Raw genomic sequence first — 17,553 nt, 5'->3', positions numbered from 1 at the left:
TAGTAATAGAGACCAATTTCCTTATTCATGTTCTAAAATACACACACACATAGTTTTTGTTTATTTTAAGGCCATGTTAATTTCAGTAAAAACAAATTTCAGTTACCCGAATGGCGAAGCATGTATTAAATTGGGTAATAGACTGTATCTGCTGTTCTTTTTGACAACTTCAGCTTTTATAACATCACATCTAAGACAAAAGGAAAATATTACTAAGTTGATTTGGTTTTCAATGTAATACTTATCAGATCTGATGTCATAGTTCCTGAAACATCAATGAAAAGAGAACGTTCAGTTTTTCAAATGTGTTGGCCCAATATAAATATAGCTGTATCCAACAACATAAGACCTAACCATATTTAGCCTTCCTATCTTTAGGGTAAGTATATTCCTTGAAACATGGTCCTTATTGCAATATTTTGTACCATGTTTAATTCTCAGCATGTTCTGAGATTTAAGTTAAAACAAAGCTTTAAATAAAAAAGAAAACAGTTTTTAAGATTATCTTTTAACTGCAATGTAGAATTTCCAAGTTAATTCAAAAAATAGTAACTTTTTATTATTTAAAAAATTTTTTGTGAAATATACCATACCTCCACAATAGTGTATATATTTTTATGTGCTCTTTAAAGAATAGAAGAATAGCTCTATACATACTATCCATCTTAAGACATAGAACATTACTAGTACCTTAGAAGTTGCCTTTCTATCTCTCCCTGAGTATGCCTGTTTCCCTGTCCACCATAAGTAATCATATGTAGAAACTTTGTTAACCATTCCATGCTTCTAGTAATTGTTTTATCATGTATGTATCTCTAAGCAATATATTGTCTAATTTTGTCTGCTTGCATAATTAATGTAAATAAAAACATACATATTTAGGCTTGTATGTTTTGCTTTTCTGTTCAACATATTTTTGAGATTTATCATCCATTGATATACAAAGCTGTATTCATTCAGTTTTGCTGCTCTGTAATGTTCCTTTGTATAAGTAGACCACAATTTAGTTATCCATTCTACTACTAATGGATATTTGGGCTATTTCCCATTGTTTGTCTTTTTATGAACAATGGTGCTGTGAACCTTTTTATTCACGTCTCCTGTGCAAATGTGCACAAGCTTCTCTAGAATTTAAGCCTAGAAGTGGAGTTTTAGTATTCATCAAAATAGTTAGATTAAGAAATCAAAGCAGTGTCAAACCACAGTATTCACAGAACATATATATGATGATGATGATGATAATTTCCTTCCTGGATAATGACAAAATAGGGAAATCTCATGCTTTGCTTACTAGTTCTGGCTTCAGAACATTATTTAGTATCACCAGTCTCACAGGAGGAAATTCCAGGAAACCTAACACAAGTCCCCAGGTTTTTCCAAACAGAAGACAAGAGCTAAGAGGATAAAGACTCAATGAAGGGGTTTACTAATTGATGGTAGTTTTGCCAGGTGATCTAGAAAGAACTGAAGTCTGACTGTTATCAGAAAACTTGGGGCTGGATAGGAGAAAGAAAGCTTGACTTCTAAGCTTCTTCCTATGTATACATGGCTGTATGGTCTTGAGCAAATCAGGCAATCTCAATGGTTCTGTTTTCATGTCCAGAAAATACTAAGTTTGGATTCAGTGACCCTTGGGTCACTTTCTGCTCTAAAATTCTTGATTCAGTGGTTTTTAAGTTCCTTTAGAAATAACAGCTTTGCTCGCCCCCTAGTGGTGTCCTCTGGCATTGCAACTGGGATAACCGGTTTAAAATGGTGGTTATTGCCCCTCAAAAACTTCCCTGCACAATGTATTTTAGGCATTATAATTAAAGGGCAAGAAAATTAAAGGAAGCTCTTTGTGAAGTTATTAAATTTTTTGAAATAACACAGAAATAAAAAGGTATTTTTCACTGACAAGAACTAACATTTGGTTATTCTAATAACAATAGTGTCCTTGAGTGGTACACTTAAAATTTTTGCATTTATTTTAATAAATTTAACTACAAAATGAGAAAAAAGGTTCTATTTTCTTCCTCCACGATGTAAAAAGAAATCAATTAATGCATCTCCTTTATACTAAATTAATGCTAGTAATCATTATTTAAGTTGATAAAAGACTAGAGAGTTCCTGAGGAATAAACAAAATAATTTACATAGTACACAGCCCATAGTAGGCATTCAATACAGGTTATATGCATGTGAATCTTAATCTGGAAAAAAAAAAAACAACAACACTTTTTTCAGCTGGAGCCTAAGTCGTCTAGTGGATTGAAAGTAAAAGAGAATGGTGTTGATCTGCTTTGTAAAACTCTTGGGAACAGACTTAAACACTTTAAGACTGAGTTTCTCTATTTGCAAGGAGAGGGTAAAATTCCTGATGCTCGTTGAAATGACAGGGACATCATAAAGATTAGTGAGTTGAATGTTGGTAAAGAATATCATATTCCTTATAAGAGCAATGTTATGTAAAGACTTAGTTCAGTATCATCAGAAATTGGCTACAAAGCCACTATGAAATGCATTACCTGTCATTTTTGAAATAGAGTATAAAATCCTAACAAGAAAAATAACCCTGCTCACAAAACTATAAAATGTCATTTTTCTTCAAAGAGAGGAAAATAAGAAAAACGAAGACTTCTACCTTTGAATTTAAACACAAAATCAATATATAAAGGAGAAGAATCGGGCTCTGAGTCCTGAATGTTTTTGTTCTTTCAGCATTTTAATGAATAAATGAAAAATAGGTTTAATTATTTAAAAATTCTTTGACAGAAGTTTAACTTTTTTGTCTTTCTGTTGTCTTCTTAACAGTAGAGTTAACTTGAGAAATCTTTTTCTAGGCTCTTATCTGTTCACCTGACTCTCACAGAGACAGCCCAATTGAAGGGGAAAAAAATGAGCTTCAAATCAGAGAAGCTAAATTTTAGTTCTGGCTCAGAGACCTTGAGGTCTCTGAGACTTATCTTTTTCTATAAAATGGAGGTTTTGAAAATAGCAGTAGCTTCTCCTCCCCCCCCCCCCCCAGTGCTGTTCTGATGATTGAGTGTGTTAATTCTCCTTAGTGGCTACAAAGTTATTTCCAAATGTTAATAATTGTTTTTCATATCTTTAGTCTTTATCTATACAGACTTACCAATCTCATCTTTATCAAGTAGCAAGTTTTGATGATTTTACCCCCAAACTCTCAAATCCAGCTCGCTCTTTGTAAGTTCCATCTCTTCTGCCCTGGATTCCACAAGGACTATTCTATGGCCCCACCTCTCCCTAAACCCCACCCCTGACTCTCTTCCAGCTCCAATTAAATGACTCCACCACCAGGGTGAAATTTCTCACCTGAAAATGTAGTCACGCATCCCTGGTGCTCGGTGTTCTTTATGGCAGCTAATAACCCACAGAATAAAATCTCGATTCCTTCACCATCTACCCCTGCCTACCTGTCCAGCTGGATCTTATGCTGGTCCTCTCTTGCCCTTCACAGACTCATGAGTCCATGATTATCTTTTTTTCCTGCCTCCATGTATTAGCATATTTATTCCTCCTGCCTAAAATGTCCTCCTTCTCCTGCTCAGCAACTCGAGTACAATTTTTCTGCAAAATCTTCTCACCTATTCAGGCCAAATTCTACTTACTCTTCACATCTTAGTTCAAAATGTCTCCCTTTCACGTGCTCCCTTTGCGCTTTGTTGCGATCTTTGCAGCTTTCACTGTACATGCTGTTCCTCTTCTAGAATGTCGATTCCTAAAGAGGGTTGATCATGTCTTTCCATGTTGCACAATGCCTGTACCTAGCAAACGTCTAACTTTTTTTGGTGCATGAATGATTATTTTCTGGTATCCTTGACCCTGGACCAGTTTCATTTTGTAAATTTAATTTTTTAATTTTTATGTTTTAATCATTTCTGTATACCAGTTTAGCCTCCTTCTTTTACTATCATGTAAGTAGTTATAACAGCCTTCTCTTGGGATAGCTTTACTGCATCAAATACAACATTCTGGCTTAAGTTAGGGTTTTCATAATGATAAGGAACAAAGAATTACTCAAGCTAACTCAGGGAAGGGGTGGTGGTGGGGTTGTTCTGAAGACTGCAGAGATATTGCAGGGATCTCACAGGAAGCCCAAGGGAAATGTGGCTTGTATGGAGCAGTTTCTTGGTCTCCTGTCACGTCTTCACATCATTCTATGTATGTCATCTACTCACTCTCTCCCAGCTCCATCTGTTTTCAATTTCCTGATAACTTGCCTATGAATTTTGGCTACCAGTCAAGTCCCTGGCATCCTTTCACCCTTTGCCCCCACTACTTCCTCTCTTTTTCTCAAATTTCAGATCCACAAGAGAGGACTCTAACTAACACAGCTCAACTACTTGGGCCAAGCCACATTCATTCATTCATTCATTCATTCAATATTGATGGAATAAGTAATGTATGCTTGGCACTCTTCTAGTTGTTGGGGTAAAAGCAGTGGAAGAGACAGATGAAAATGTCTGCTGTTACAGAGCTTCCATCCTATTAGCCACAGACAGGTTCCTGAAGTGGCTATCCCTAGATCAGAGGCCACTCTTCAGCACCAGCATCTACGGTTGGAGGTGGAGAGGCAGAGGCATGTGGTAAAAAATGTGGACACCTGGTCAGCCAAAAAATAAGCAGGGCAGATTCCCCCAAAGAGGTGTATTCAGGCACAGAGGGACTTCAGGGCAATTTTAGTTGGAATCTTTCCTTTATTACTCAAATTTCCTGAGTTTATTCTCCTTCACTTCTTAAATACCTCATATATTGTTTTAAAAACAATCTTTTAATCTTTTCTTTGATTCGTTCAAGGCTACCATCATATCTGAGAGCATTCTTACATCTACTAAGTATGTGTCATCTTGAAAGTAATTTGGAAAGAAATTACTTAAAGAAAATCTAGGGTTTGTAATTTTTTTAATACGTAAAGAGTGTATCCCGAGGCAGGATGGATAACTTTTTATTCTTGACTTAAGTGTATCACCTCACTTTGCAACTAATAAATACTGTTATTCCCATTTATATCTATAGTTAGAGAAAAAAGAAAACTTTAGAAACCTTTAGTACCAGGCCCTAAACTCCACTAAATTCCATCTTTCTTTGTGAGTCTGCCTGTCTTTGTGGGATCACTATGTGCGCATGCACAGGTGGGTTTGTCTGTGCACAGGTCTATGTGGCTTAGAATTCTCACTGTCCCTTGGCAGCTCCATCTCTACTTCTTTGTTGTTCATCTTTCTCTCTGTCTTCCTCTCCTGCCTCTCTGTCTTGTTCTCACTCCTCTTCCACACCCCCTGAGTCTGTTGTCTCCCTTAATTAAGTAGGACATTGAGCTGAGGGCAATGTTTTTTCCTGGTGCCACCACTTCATTGGGCTGGAACTGGAGATGAGTCCCTCAGGACTGGATTACCATTTGGTAGCAGGCTGAAAATTCAGTTAGCTGTCAACAGGTGAGAAGTAATGACCCAGCCAGAGGCCCAAATTGGAAGACGTTTTTTCTTATTAGCCTTTAACGTAACTATAGCTAAGTATCCTGTTCTACAATCCTCTGCTTAAACTAGTCCAGGTTCACTTAGGCCCACACAGATTAAATTTGCCATAAATCTTCTCTTAGAATCAGCAGTCTACAGGGATATCCTGGTTCCAGAACTGTAGACTTCAGAGCAACTTTTTATAAAGAAATTCTTATAAGCAGTTTCCACTCTATTTTTAAGCCCTAAGTGGATCTGTAACTATTTGCTTAGGACTTCTAGAAAGAAAACATTCAGTTAATTTCTTGAAACTTCCCTGTTTCTGTTTCTGACCTCATATTTTGGGCCTCATAGCAAAAGAGAGAGACAGAGAGAGAGAGAGAAAACAATTTTTAGCATAACCTAGACCTGAATGGAAATCCTAAGAAGATACTCTTTCAGGCAACAGGCAATTCTACCACTGCGGACTAACTTCTTCCAATTTCTTCCAGCCTCGTATTGATTTTTATACCTTCACTTGCCATCTATCTGTTATTGTTTCCAACAGCTTTAGCAGAATTTCAAAATCTTTTTTTAACTTGCTTTTTTTTTAATTTTGTTTTTTAATTGAAGTGTAATTGACTTACAATATTAGTTTCAGGTGTACAGCAAACGTTTTAGTTATACAAATAAATATTCTTTTTCAGATTCTTTCCCACTATAAGGTATTACAAGATATTGAATGTAGTTCCCTGTGCTATGCAGAAGGCCCTTATTGTTTATCTACTTTATCTATTGTACTGTGTATCTGTTAGTCCCAAACTCTTAATTTATCCCTCCCCTGTCCTTTTCCCTTTGGTAACCATAGTTTGTTTTCTACGTCTGTGAGCCTGTTTTTGGTTTGTAAATAAGATGTATCATTTTTTTAAGATTCTGCATATAGTTGGTGTCATATGGTATTTGTCTCTGTCTGACTTACTTCATTTAATGTGATAATCTCTAAGTCCATCCATGTTGCTTTAAAGAAACTCGCTTTGAGAGTGATATCAGACCTTCCCTCTCTTGTTCTAAAACATTTTTCGTTATGTCAAAATAACCAGAGTTTTCAAATAATTTGTTTGCTTTTTCAACAAACATTTAGCCAACTAGGGCTGGATACTGGGAAGCTAAGTAAAACAGACAACTATCCTGGCATTCATGGAGTTTATGTCCTAGTGAAGATGGGGGAGACAATAAACAAAGTAACTAACAGTTATGTACTATGGAGAAAGGTGAAGTTCTGTGGGAAAAATAGAGGAAGGCAGGTGGATAGGCAGTGGGAATTGCAATATTTAAGTAGCCAGGTAGGCTGAGTCTTTTGAAACAGTTTCATGTTTTCTACTCTTAGCTTAAAGGAAAGAAATGTCCATTTATAATCCTCCCAACTATAAAAAGGTGAAATAGTATTTCTAATTGCTTTTGTACTTCTACACCCTTGATTAAGTATTTGCTGTGGCTCTATCTTCTGCCAGGGGGAAAAAATACTAAACCAGAGTTTATGGTTTGCTGGTTGTCTGCAGCTGCTTTACTTGATTGCCTTATAGGAACATTCTACTTTCTGAAGTGAATGGCAATCTTGGGCATCAGAAGACCTATCTCTTAGAGTTGATGATCCCACAAAAAGAGAGTACAGTACTCTAGAATCTCTGGGACCAAAAACCTCTGGCGAAGCCCCCTGATTTTAGTTATTTCAGACTAATGCAGAAAAATCTTACATGCATTCACATCAAATGACAGTACTAAGCGACTATAAATATTTGTGGATTAATGTAGCATGTAATTTTCATTGTTTTCCCACATATGAATATGGGCTTGAATTCCCTTGAGCATGATTCTTACCAGCCAGGTTAGTCATAGGGCATCTGACCAGCTTGCAGTCAGCCAAACCAGCGCTTCTTCACCCTGGCTGAGACTAGAATCATCTCTTAAAATTACCAACACATGGGCCCTTGATTCCAATTAAATCAGAATTAATTTGGAGGGTGCAGCCCAGGCATCAGTATTTTTTCTTTAATTCCAATTACACAAGGGATTCTAATGCATAGTCAGGGCCAGGAACCTCTGCACCTCGTCTGTCAGCCTCCTGGTCAGCACTGCTGAGGTTCTCCGATGGTCATTAGCGATCTACTACCTCCAGAGAGACCTGCGCTTTCACCTCACTTGCTTTTTCTTTTAACTACTTTCCTCCCTTCCCTTTACTTCTTGCCCACTTCTTTTCTGCTTCTGCCTCAGGCCTGCCAGCAGTACCTGGTAAGGTTGTTTGGCCCTGGTGGGCCAGCGCTGGGCTAGGTTTTCAGCTCTCTGATGCAAAACACACTGATCTAATTACCTGCAGATCGCCCAGTCATCAGTTCTGCAGCTGTCTCTGTGCTTCTCTGGGGCCCCTCCACCCCCTGCCAGCCTGGCTGCCCTCCATGGCTGGTGCTACACTCGGGGCCGGCCCCCAAGATGGCATGCTTTGGCCTTCAGAATTCCTGTTGAATTCCTGTTGAATATGCACTATCGTAGCATCTGAATATGCTCTTGGTGTACATAAGGCATGTCATCATCTGGCTCTCTGACCTTACTCCCCACCACCGCTACCACAGTTCTCCACACACACCCACACCCACACATCCCCTTACATTATCACATTTTCCTACATATACCTGTTTGTTTCTTTCTTCAATCTGGAAACTTCCTCATTCTTCCAGTTTCTAACTCAATTGTTGCTCCCGTAAGAAGTCATCCTAACTCCTCAATTATAGTGTTGTTCCCAGTGTATCATGACAGCTTATGTGCTTATGTTCCTGGCTCCTCATCTAGACTCAAGGCAGAGGCTGGGTCTTTATCATACATATTTTAATTTTAATTTTTAAAAATATTTTTATTTATTTATTAATACTTTACTTATTATATTATTTAATTATTTTATTTTGTCAGGGGAAGGTAATTTGATTCATTTATTTTTAGAGGAGATACTGGGGATTGAACCCAGGACCTCGTGCATGCTAAGCATAGGCTCTACCACTTGGGTTATACCCTCCCCCCACTTTACAGTACAAATTTTAAAAGAGATAATAGCTTCTCGGTAAATACTGAATGGAAGAAAGACTGAATGGACCCATAGTCTCTGGATGGCAAACTACAGCTTGCCTGTGGACCACATCCAGCCCATCGCCTGTTTTTGTAACTTAAGTTTTATTGAAACACAGCTACATCTTTTGGTGTATGTATTGTATGAATACACCCATTTGGATGTAAGAATAAAGTTTTATCGAAACATAACCATGCTCACATGTGTTGTCCGTGGTTGCTTTAGTGCTGCCCAGGCAGACTTGAGCAGTTGCCATAGAGCCCACATAGTCCCCAGAGCCTAAAATATTTACCATCTGGCCTTTTGCAAAAAAAAAAACAATGTGCAGACCCCTCACTTAAAAGAAACCTGAGAAATCTTGTATTGTGTCCAGTAGAAAGATAATGCAAACCATATAGGAAATTTTAAATTTCCTAGTAGCCACATTAAAAAGAAGAAAAGAACATAGAAAACAAACTTATGGTTACCAAAGGGGAAAGGGGTGGAAGGGGTAAATTGGGAGTTGGAGATTAGCAGATACAAACTACTACATACAGAAAAGATAAATAACAAGCACCTACTGTATAGCACAAGGAACTATATTCGATAGCTTGTAATAACCTATAAGGAAAAATATGAAAAAAAAATGTATAATGGAATCACTATGCTGTACACCAGCAACTAACACAACATTGTAAACCAACTACATACTTCAATTTAAAAAAAGGGAAAAGAAACATAAAAATAATTTGAGTAATATGTTTATTTAGCCCCAGATATCCAAAATGTTATCATTTCAACATTAATTAATATAAAAATTATATAATGAGATACTTTACACTTTTTGTAGTACTAAGTCTTTGAAATTGTATAGATATTTTATACTTACAGATCACCTTAATTTGGACTGGTGCTCAATAGCCTTGTCTGTAACTAATGATTATCTTATTGGACAGTCCTAGGACAAATCCATCTGTTTATAGTTGAAGAAATTGGTCCAGAGAGTTTAAGAGTTTAAAGTCACATAGTGGAAAAATCAGGCACTAGACCTATCTGTCTATTCCTTGACCCTCGATCCTTCCACATTATATTGCCCTTTAGTCTTGTTATCTGTTGATTAGAAAAGATAATGATAAGAAGACATGGTTTCTAATTCTGTACAAGCATAAGTTGTGTGACTTTGGGATAGTTCTTAGCTTCCCAGGATTTTCATTTTCTCGTCTCTAAATGCATTGGATTGAATGATCTTTAAGCTCTAATGTTATATGAACAATCAAACATATTGATTTGAAAACCAGTATACACGGTGGTCATTTTGCCCAATAATTCTGTTCTTGAGAAGCTGTGTGTAAATATGAATTCAAGACCACGTAGGTTGTCACCATAACTGAAAACTTTTAGAGGCCAGAATTTTAAATAATTCATTCATTCAAATTTGCATTTCAGTAATCAGAACCAAGCCTAAAGCCTGATACACTTGTCACAGAACCTCTCACAACATCAGTGTTAGGTTCTTAAGAGATTTTGGAAGTGGTCAGAGAAGACAATTGCTGAACATTGAAAAAGCAAAGAAGGGACTGGTGTTAGGCCCCATCTTGGGCAGCAGAATAGTTTCCTTTCTCTGCTAACCAGCATCAGGGCTGTCATAAATGACAGATAGAGTAGGACAGTCAGAAAATGAATCTGTCATAATATCTACAGGAAATTAGGGGATAGAGAACTGTGCCCATGATTAGATAGTCAAATTTTATTTTGCAATACCAAATTTTATAACAGAATCAATACCTTTATTAAACTTGTACACCAAATCACAAAAGAAACATAACAATGTAGAAGAAAGATTCAGAAATGGAAGTGAGCAGGCACCAGAGATGCATCTTTTTTCCAAGTTTGCCTAAGACCAGCTGTGTTCACTTTTAAACTTACTCACATCTTGCCCCTCCCTCACAACAGAAAAACATTTTTTTTCCTTCCAGAGACAGAAGATTACAGCAGAGGGCAAAAGGTATGTGCTTTGGAGTTAGACAGACCATGATATGAGCCCCAGATCCTCATTTTTAAAATTATATGGACTTAAAAAAATTATATGGCCTTGGCACAAGTTTGTGTGTCAGTTTCCTCCTCTGTAAAATATGCATGAAAATAGTACTTGCCACATGGGACTGAAGATTAAATGAGGCAATATGGAAAAAGGTTTTAGTACAGTGAGTATCACATTTTAAGTTCCAAATTAATCTTTGATATTATTCTTTTTTTAAAAAAATTTTGTTGAAGTAAAAGTTTACAATGTTGTGTTAATTTCTGGTGTACAGCATAATGTTTCAGTTATACATATATGTACATATATTTGTTTTCATATTCTTTTCCATTATAGGTTACTACAAGATATTGAATATAATTACCTATGCTAATACAGTAGAAACTTGTTGTTTATTTTATATATAGCAGTTAGTATGTGCAAATCTCAGACTCCCAATTTATCTCTTCCCACCCCCTTTCTCTCCTTTAGATATTATTCTCATTCTGAAAATAGGATTCAAGAAGCAGGAGAGGAACTACCAGTGTGCTATACCTGCAACTGGTTGTCCGTGTCTCATGACTGGTCCACCACGTTTATGGAAATATTGGTGATATACATTCAATTGTGTACATATAAATTAGTGTAACTAAAGCATTTCACAGGGAACCTGATTGTGCCATTGAATTCTCTGTCCTTAATGCCTCAAAATCAGTGACTGGGCAGCTGGACATGATGGTGTGGAATCCCTGAGGGAAACTCACTGCACATTTTGCTGTTATTACTTGATAAGTAAGTTCTTCAGAATTCTAAAACTGAGTTTTGCTTCTTTATGGCAGTATTTCATCTTGATAAGCTTGTGCATTGATAGTTGACTACAGAATGGTTTTGTTAATCTTCCTTTTTTCTGGGAAAAATGACATGGGAGGTTAAGTGCCTTCAGGTTTACATCCCATATTGGGAAACTTGCCCTCAGGCACCAAGAGATTTTGTAAAACAATCTTCAGCATTTGTTCAGCCAGCAGAGAAGAGGTAGTTTCCCTTCCCAGCTGACTCATTGTTCAGAATGGATTTCCTGCAGAATGGATTCAACTCACTCAGCATATTTGGAACTATTGGCCAGAGATCAAGATGACAGCCCCAGGGATTCCTTCCTGGGACATTTATCAAGGAAAACTCAGCCCCTTAGATAGAACAGCAGGTTGGTTTTCAACTAGTCATCAGCTCCTGTTGAGCTAGGAAACTACCATTTACTTTATAATTTAGAGTACTTAAAAGAAATGTACTATAATAAAAATAACTAACATTTATATAACACTTACTAGGCGCCACAGTTCTGGATGTTTTATTTTAATTAACTCATTTAATCTTAACAACAACCCTATGAAGCAAGCACTGCTATAATTATCATCCCTATTTTACAGATAAGGAAACTGAAGGACAATAGGGTTAAATAACTTGCCCAAGATGACACAGCATGTAAGAAGCAGAGCCTGAGATCAAACCTAGGCAGTCTGGCACCAGAGTCTGTGCCTTTACTTTCCTCTCCCACCTGCCTGCAAGGTAGGGGTACCTTTTTATTTTTGACCAATTTTTTCAATGGAGCTGTAAATATATAGTTTTAAAAGTCTATTTAATCAAAACAATTTACAATAATTGATTTTGATACTAAGCAATTTGTACTCTTAAGAACTTTAATGATTAGTTCCTTCCAAAAATGATTATAGAATTATAATATGTTTTATTTTGTAGATAAAAACTGAGACAGACAATAGGAAGTAGATTCCTACCTTCCTTCTCTTCCTGTTGTACTCCTATTCATTCCTCAAAACCCAGGGGTTCATTACTTCTTTCTCTGCTACTCCTACAACTATACACATATGTACAATTGCATTCATTGCATTGCATGGTGATTATTTGTGTGTTTCACTTATGATCCCTGCTTAACAGGACTGGATCTGTATTTTTCTTCACATTTGCATTTGTGCAATAAAGTCAACAGACAACAAAGGCTTACTGAACTGTGTTTGAAGAAAAATGCTTAAATTTAAATAGATTTCTTTTATTAAAAGTGTCCTTTTTCAGCTGATTAAGCAGATTTAATATCAGAGAAAGTTTGGAGATACGTGATCACTAATAGCTACTCTTAAAAAAATTTTTCTTATTTGAAATACTGGGTGTGAAAAAAAAATGGAATAACTTAACTGCATTCATTCTAAAGAACTGTAGTCTTTACATCATGAAGTGCTTATAACCCATTCTCCCAACATTTATAACTATGTGGCTATTCATATTTATCTACCATTTATTCTCAAATCTTTTGGGGTCAAAGTCATTGTGATTTGATTTTTTCTTACTATTTCACTATTGTATCTCAAGTATTACATCTAATTATATATTATATAATTATATATATAATACTTAGGTATTATAATTAGAAAATGGATCCTTGCTTTTTCATATGTTTTCTACATGCTGTCACTTATCATGATTCTATGAAGCAAATGTTACTGTGTACAGTATAAATTTTTTTGCAAATATACAAACACCAGATTTTAGCTGAAAAAAACAAAGAGCATGGTATTGCAGGTCAATCATACACAAACACATTTATGTTACAGCTTAATTTTCACCTATTTTTACAAGAATAAAAGTAAAGTAATTATGTTACTTAATCTTTGATTAAAATTAGTTGAAAACCAATATAGCTCTAACATGTTCTGTTGTAACTCACCTAGTGGTCAATCTTACCAGCTTTTTAAACTCCTCAATTAATGTAATTTCTGCTGTTAAACATATTATTTATTTAAAATTAAAGCAAAACTGAAGTGTATGCTATCTTCTGACTGGTTTCTTAAGTTTATTATAGTTTTTTTATTAAAGTTTGGAGTTTGCTTATGACCTTCTAAGATGATTAAATGTGATTTCATATGTTTAAATTACAAACATATTGGTATTTACAGTATTTTTATTATAAGCAGTATGGATCCTGGACCTCAGATTTCCTAAGGAGTTTTTAGGAACTTGTGATAAATATTTAATAGAGGATGTGAGCTTTCTTTTTTTATTTTAAATCTTTATTGTTTTAGAAAGGGATATTATTTAATTCATTTGTATTTCCTCTATATTCTCATATGATAATGCCAGAGGGGACAGAGTGAGCTTGTGGAACCTAACTTCCAAATCCCAAAAGGCTTTTTACATTGATAATGTTTGCTTATAATGGAAGTGTATTGAAGAAGCTGAAACAATTAGACAGTCGTAGAATACCAAAAGAATGATTTCCTCTCTTACCCTATGTTTGCAACTCGTTTTGAAGAGTTCTAAGGGTCAGTCTAGAACCAAACTATTTTTGCAAATATGGTATTGAATGATTTTTTTCCTTCATGTGCATCCTTTGATGTGTAAAAGGAAGCCATAATTTTTGTGAAATCATCATTTAAAAAAAACATTTTGTATTTAAATGTGTGGCTTACCCAATTTTAAAGCAATAATGGAAAAAATTTTAAATCACCTACAACCCCACCAACTTCACAAGTTGAGATTTTCTTATTTTATTTGTCTGTATCAGATTTGTTTCATGTATTGCTAAATAGCCTGTAACATGAGAATTTTAAAAAAATTTTATTAATGAAAGTACCAAGAATTGAACCCAGGACCTCATGCATGCTAAGCATGTGCTCTACCATCGAGCTATACCCTCCCCTCTGTAACATGAGAATTTTAAGAACATAGTTTCCTCTATGTTCAGCCATCAACTGGGCATTTTAACTGATTTGGGGAGGGACAAATAAAGGAAAAGGGATCATTCATCTCTGAAATGGCAGAATCTTTTAAATATCTCCCTTCACAAACAGTCCACACTCTTATTGCTTTGCTCCCAATGGCAAGCAGCAAAACTAACTTTGGTCATTACCAGAATTTTCTTTTGCACAAATCCAAGTTGACCTTGTTCAACTTATGTTCAAGGTATTTTTGTTGATTTCTCTCTGGGGCTTAGAGTGCATTCAACAAACATGTGGACCTTTGATTTATTGGTCACAAACAAAAGCTAAAAATCTTATAAGAGGGTAAAACTCATCTTTGTTTCAGCTTATGTTAGCAGGAAAAGTTGTTTTAGCTCCATGGAGACTCTGAACCTTATTTTGAACTTATTGCCTGGTGCCTTAGAGCAGTGAGATCAAAATTTTGAGGCATTTTTTTCAAGCTCCACAATTCCAAATTGTCCTCAGCAAGTTGAACTAACTCTATTTGGCTTTAGCAATTCAAACCTTCAATATATCTTTCAATATATGATTGAATGTCAATCATATCTGCTGATAAATGCATTTAGGTTTTGTTTGAAGCCTAGGTGTTTTATTCATGTGTAAAAGCCTTGACTTTTTATGCTCATGAAAAGAGTATAAGCTCATTATTTTAAATAATCCAAACATTACAAAATTATTGTAGAAAGTTAAGCTTTTGTGATATGGAGAGCCATTATTAATAAAGGAGTAGCAATATTTTGCAAGAATATTTTCCTGCTTAGTAGCATGCATTACTATATAGAGACTTTTTTCAGTAATTCCTTGACAATTATTTAGCTCTTAGAAACATATAAATCATACAATACATACTGCTTTGCACGTTATGTTTCTCATTAATATCTCTTAGGTATCTTTCCATGTTAGTACTTGTAAAGTCTACTGCATTCTTTTCTTTGGCTATATAGCAGTCCATGATACAAATGTACCATAATTTATTTAAATAAATATATAATCATGGACACATGGGTTGTTTCCAGGTTGGATTTGTTGGTTTGTTTTTGTTTTGTTTTGCCGTACCAATGTTGCAGTGAATATCCTTTTAAAACTACCTATATACATTTGGAACACAATATTTTAAAGCATTAAAAAGAGGTAATGGAATAATACTGTTTTAATGTATGTATTTCATTCTTGTTAGCACTCCAGATTATTGTTGCCAGCATACCAAACTTGTAACAAATAACATTTCAAAAATGTAATTCAATACCTTTACTTCTAAAGAATAGGTACATTTTCCTAGAACTTGAAAATATTGACTTACAAGTGGCCTTCCAACACATTCTTTTATGATTCATTGAATAATACTGATTCCTTGACCATTATATAACCCTTCGGTTTACAAAGCATCTTCACATAATTATCTCATCTGACTTCACATCAATGTGATGATCAATGTGATGTATGCAGCACTGGTTTATAGGGAAAAAAGGTGCTGACTCGGAAATTCTCTCTGCCTGAAATAGTTATATAGAGCATAAGTCCTTTGTTCTGCTAACTCAAGGAGTAAGGCCACTGTCATGATAAGAGTGTTATATCATACTGTTACCTTAATGTGAAAAAAACACTTACGAGTCACTTCAATAACTGGTTTTCAAGCGTTTTTATTTAATTGTCTGATATCCAGAGGTTAGACTCACAAGGCATTTATTAGCTAAGTGCTCCAATAATTGCTACTCTAGAACCAAGTATTTCAAAGACATTTATGCAGCAGTTGTTAATGATGGATGAGTTTCAGCACCACTTTACCTCATTTGGAGTTGGGAGAACTGAGAGTAAAGGCAGAACAGAAAAGTTCATAGAGTGCAGCACCCAACAGAACAGTGCTTGCTAAAGCCTTGGAAATTCCTCTCTCCACCTGTTATTATTTTTGTATTCTTATGACCCTTCCTTTACTCAGTGCCTGTCATGGTGGGGCTGGCAATAAATGGTGAAGCTTTGTTTCTCACACTCCTGGTAGAAAGCAGGCTCCTGTGCAGGGAAAGGAAATCTTTCTATGTTTCCTCCTGCTTTGGGAAAGGAAGCAACTTGAATGACTATTGTTGCAGTAGCTGCAAATCTATGTTGCCTCATGAGTGGCTCTATCCCCACCCTCAGTTTAGTTGAGAATGCACTTCTGAACTTCCCCTCTTCCTACATCTACTGTAAAATGCACAGGACCTCAAAATCAGCTTCCAGATCTGGAATCTTACCAATTCAAGCCCCTCTTGCTGAATACGAAGCATTTCTAACCAACCGTGATTCTACAGGGTGGCTACATCAATACTGAAAAGCAAAGTACACTACTTAAAGACCAACACGTTGCTGATAATACTTTGAAATTCTGGTGTTCTGTTCTTTCCCATCAGCACAATTACAGAAAGTTGATTTGCCCCTCATTCCATCTGTCCAATATTACTTTGTACTTCTCAAAGTATACTTGACTGTCAAATCAAGCTGGTCTTTTCATTGTCCTATGTGTAATACCTACCTCTTTGCCACCTTTCTTCCTAACCTTATATTTTTCTCTCCCCTACCAGTCCTTCTCCTCTCTTGTCTAACTGAATTCTAAACAAGTTTGAGAACCAGCCCCCACGTCCTGATAAAGCCTTTCCTGCTATGACAGAGAACCCACTGACATCTGTACACAGGCAGAGAAACCCAACACCTTTCTGCACATTCTGTCTTTCCCCTCCCAACCTGTGGTTGAAATATCAAACTTGTACTCCTGACATTCAAGCTCTTAAAATAGTGTCTTGTTTATTGGATTGCAATAATCATATTAGGCACCAGAGTGTAGTGTATGCCTCTCCGATTCTCCCACCCCTGGGGCCTTCTCTCTGAACCAAGTAGGGAGCAAGGTTGAGTTTTAGTGTACATCTCTGGACCTATCAGAGGACCCCCATTGAAGTTCCAGAGTCAGCAACAATTTCTTACTCACACAGTGTATGGGAATGATGGATGGTTTCAAACTGATGAAAGGCAAATGCCCTACCTCTCTTCTTATTTGGCTAACAAATTCCCCTTACATACACAAGAATGGCCTCTTGACCCTCATGGTGTTTGTACAGCAGGTACCTTTGGACACATTTCACTCACTCAGGATATTTCCAACATGAGTGAGATTCCATGGTGGTTAAAATTTCACTAATACTCTCTTATTCAGAATAATATATTTTATAAGCCTAATAAATAAAAATGTTTCCAATTCAGAAAATTAAAAAA

General features: G+C 36.0%; 1 protein-coding gene across 2 annotated transcripts in view; it reads left to right on the top strand.

Moving 5' to 3' along the window:
- The window catches only part of HOMER1 (homer scaffold protein 1), a 187,174-nt gene that overhangs the window by 20,200 nt on the left and 149,421 nt on the right, over window positions 1-17,553 (top strand). The window contains exon 3 of one of the 2 annotated variants that reach the window (XM_032475004.1): window positions 11,971-12,109. The exons of the other annotated variant lie outside the window; for it this stretch is intronic. The gene's annotated coding sequence lies outside the window, so the exon portion shown is untranslated. The remainder of the gene's footprint in view (window positions 1-11,970; window positions 12,110-17,553) is intronic. 2 annotated transcript variants of the gene reach the window in all.

This window comes from Camelus ferus, chromosome 3, assembly GCF_009834535.1.
Source record: "Camelus ferus isolate YT-003-E chromosome 3, BCGSAC_Cfer_1.0, whole genome shotgun sequence".
Taxonomy (NCBI): Eukaryota; Metazoa; Chordata; class Mammalia; order Artiodactyla; family Camelidae; genus Camelus; species Camelus ferus.
The sequence above is the reverse complement of the archived record's forward strand: the minus strand, read 5'-3'. Positions and strand labels throughout refer to the sequence as shown.